At 38.4% G+C, this 3,988-nt stretch overlaps 1 pseudogene; it reads left to right on the top strand.

Moving 5' to 3' along the window:
• Positions 1-487: 487 nt before the first annotated feature.
• LOC118831816 lies at positions 488-815 on the top strand (annotated as a pseudogene).
• Positions 816-3,988: the final 3,173 nt, after the last annotated feature.

The following is a 3,988-nucleotide window of genomic DNA, read 5'->3' on the forward strand; positions in this document are numbered from 1 at the left end:
GTCTCTCTGACACAAATTTCTCTCCACTTCAAAGTGATCTGCCTAAAGTGCTAGTTTGACCATGTCATCCCCTTTCCTATCTCAACAAACTCCAGTGGCTCCCTATTGCCTCCAGGATCAAACATTAGATCCTCTGCTTGGAATTCAAAGCCATTTGTGACCTGCCACCATCTTTTGAGCCTTCTTACATTGTATACATACCACCCCTATCACCAGAATTCTCCATGATTCAATGACATTGGCCACCTTTCTGTTCCTCTAACAAGAAACTCCATCTCCTGACTAGGCATTTTTTACTGGTGGTCTCTCATGCCTGGAATAGTCTCCTTCCCTCATCTCTAACTCATTTCCTTAGCTTGTCTCAGCTCCCAGCTAAAGACCCATCTTCTACAAGAAGCCTTTTCTAAGATTCCTAAATTCTATTGCTTTCTTGCTGTGGATTATCTCAAATTTATCCTGTATACACGTTTATCAGGAGATAATAAATGGAGAAGAGAAAATACATGGTGGAAGTGAGGGCCAGATGTAATGTATGTGACATTTGTATTTTTTGATAATCATAAATTTATTGTTAAAATGGAACATGCTTTAACATCAGGGACAACCAAAGCCATGCTAAGTGGCCCAGGTCAGTTTGCTGCAAATGAAATCAATGAGTTTAATTGTAGAGAAATTTCATCACGTATGCTGTCAAAGTACACATATATTTTACCTACAAGGTTCACTACACTAACAGCTCTACAGAGATTCCTGAACTCCCAACTATACCTGAGATTGCATAGGAATTGATGACTGCGAACTTCCTGGACTGTTAAATAAAATAAATTATAATTAAATTGATGTTTGCATAGTTGTTTACATGTTGTCTCTCCCATTAGACAGTGAGCTCCTTGAGAGCAGGGACTGTCATTTGATTTTCTTTGCAACTCAATTGGTTAGCATAGTGCCTGACATATAGTAGGTATTTAGTAAATGTTTACTGAGTGATAGACTAGTGCACTCCTCCCAACAAATCACTTCGCATCTATTTTGCATATATCTATTTATGTGCATTCCCTCTCCCCTGATAGAATGTAGGTGCCATGAGGGAGGGACCATTTTTTTTTTACTTTTGTCTTTGTATCATCACCACTTAGCACAGTACCTGGCAAACAGCAGAAGCTTAATAAATGCTTCTTGACTGTTTTTTTCCATCAAATATTAGTAGTTCCTTCCTCTTTGAAATGCTTTGTATATTCTTTCTTGCATACATACATAATCTTCAACATAGAGCTGAAGTAAGAAAGCAAACAAGCATTTATTAGCATCTACTATGTGCCAGACATTGTGCTATGTTCTTTACATTTGATCTTCACAATAGTCCTGAGGGAGAGAGGATAGGTGCTATTGTTATCCCCATTTTATCATTAAGGAGACTGAGGCTAAGAGACTTACCCAGCTTTATATAGCTAGTAACTGTATAAGACTGGATTTGAACTCAGGTATTCCTGACTCCAGGCTCAGTGCTCTATCCACTACACCACCTAACTTCATCTGGATGAGAGAGACCTCAAAAATACTCTGGTATAACCCCATAAAGATGAAGGAAATGAAAATTAATTACCCATGTCATTTAAATGACTTGATCCAAGTCATCCAGCTGGTAAGTGGCAGTGTTAAGATCTGATCCCAAGTCCCCTTATTCCAAATCACATGCACTTCCATGTGCCTCTTCTTCTCTTTGTGGTTGCCTCCCAGAAGAATAGCAGCTGGATTGTAGGATCTTAGATGTAGAGCCAGAAGGAAACTCAAAGCTCCTCTAGTCCTTTTACAAATAAGGAAACTGACTCCACAGAAGGTTAAGTGTCTTGTGCAAGAACACACTAGTAATAATCTGACTCACTCCAGTACCGTCAGTCTCTGCCATTGGACTTACTATCTTTCCTTTCAAAGTCAAACATGAAGAAGAGACTGAATATTCAATTCACCTGTAGTTAAAGGTATTGAAAAAATGTTAATTAAAGTAACCTGTCAGAGAGTTTCTAATTAGTTACCAAGAATGTTTCCCTTCTAGAAAAATGTTTGCTCTGAGGACAGAGGAAGAACACTAATAAATGTGCTCTCCTACAAAAGTGAACAAGAAAACTCTTTTGACAACTGGTACTTGACATATTCTCTCTTTTATCCGGCCACAAATTAATGAGAATTGCAATATCCCCACCTTGCCCCTTTTCCTAAGCAATTTATCTGCTATTTGAATGTTCATATCAATGAATCCAGTCTAATTACACTGGATTTGGAAGGAGAGAGGCTTCTTCAAATCCTCCTCAATTCAAGTATTCCTTTTTTCATTAGGGCCAAAAGCTGGGACTCTAAGAGTTAATAGTTTAAGCCTCCACACAGAGAGCTTGTATGCAGTGTTTAGAAACAACCTCCATAAAGAGGTGCTCATCAGATTGGAAATGGAATCAGAAGTGAACCTTTGAAAAGTCAAGTGTGGCTTCATCAACTTTGATCAGCTTCCCTAAGTTTGACTCTGCCTTACCACACACAGTGAAGAGGTGCATATCAAGGCCCCCCAAAGTCTGCACTATTCACAAACTAGACCCCAGTCTAGACGAAGTACTGGTTTGGTCTCCTACTTTTGCAGGCAACATTTTATCCACAATTCAAGCCTTGAATTAATTGTTTCAAAGCCATGAATTCATTTCCACACAAAATAAGTGTCTGGAACAGTCTGAGTTTCACCCTTACTTTCCCCCCCACCCCAAATGGAAAAAAAGGTCCTTTGAGACTTGTTCACAATTTACGGCATGATACTTCCAATATTAAAAGTGTTTCTGGAGTCAAATCTGTGGTGTTTATGGCTGCATAATGGCAGACAAAAGCTGAAGGTCTCTGTTAGAAAAGCCTACAGTAGCTACTTTAACAAGAGCACTGGCTGTCATCTATAATTCATGCAAGTATATTGAAGTTTTCTACTGCCATCCAAGAAAGATGGCTTCAAAGCTGTAGAGTACAATAAGCCAATATTCTTGTAAAGGCCTCCACATATTTCCAAAAGATTTTAAACAGATCAGTTCCCTTCTCTGGTCCTCACTGTACACTTTGATGCTTTTAGAAACCATAGATTTTCATGCTGTTTGGAAAGATCAGTGACCTTATCAGTGAAGTCATCAGCTCTTATGAGTTTAATGATCATCCCTAATAAGATGACAAATATATGTGCATATACACACATATATGATATGTAAATGTGTGTGTTTATCCCTCAATTCTCTCCTGAGATATAGTCTGTCATCATCAACTGCATATTGTTCATTTATATCTGGTTCACTGGATGTCCCATAGTCATCTCAAAACCGCTGAATTTGAGATTTGGGAGGACCATCAGTGGCCATTTAGTCCAACCTAGACATAAAAGAAAACTCCACTATAGTACCTGCTGTGTACATCTAACCTCTGCTGTAAGACTTCTAAGAAGAGGAATATCCACCATCTCTTGAAATGGTCAATTCCACTTTTAGCTATCTCTAATAGTTTGGAAGTTTTTCTTAAATATGTTTGATATTTAACAATATTGGAAACAAATCAAAACAAAACAATATTCAAAACAAATTTGTCTGCAAGCCCAGCCCTCTTCTCAACTGCCCTGTATCTGTTAAGGGCACCCTTGCAAGTACCCAGGATCATAACCATGGAATCTTTCTCAGTTCTCATTCTTCTGAACCACATATAGTCAAGTGCAAAGTTTTGTTGATTGATATCTTGTATCCTTTCCATTCTTATCATTCACAGTGACCAGTCTCTTTCATGGACTCATCACCTCTTATCTGGACAATTTCCATACCCTCTTAATTTTTGTCTCTGATTTTAGGCTCTACTCCCTCCAATCCAAACTCCATTCAAGTTTGAAATTGATAGGATATATATAAGTCCTGACCATGTCACTTCGGTGTTCAAGAAGCACCTGTTGCCTGTGAGATAAAATGCAAACTCCCCTGTTTGT

This window comes from Trichosurus vulpecula, chromosome 9 (genome assembly GCF_011100635.1).
Source record: "Trichosurus vulpecula isolate mTriVul1 chromosome 9, mTriVul1.pri, whole genome shotgun sequence".
Lineage (NCBI taxonomy): Eukaryota > Metazoa > Chordata > Mammalia > Diprotodontia > Phalangeridae > Trichosurus > Trichosurus vulpecula.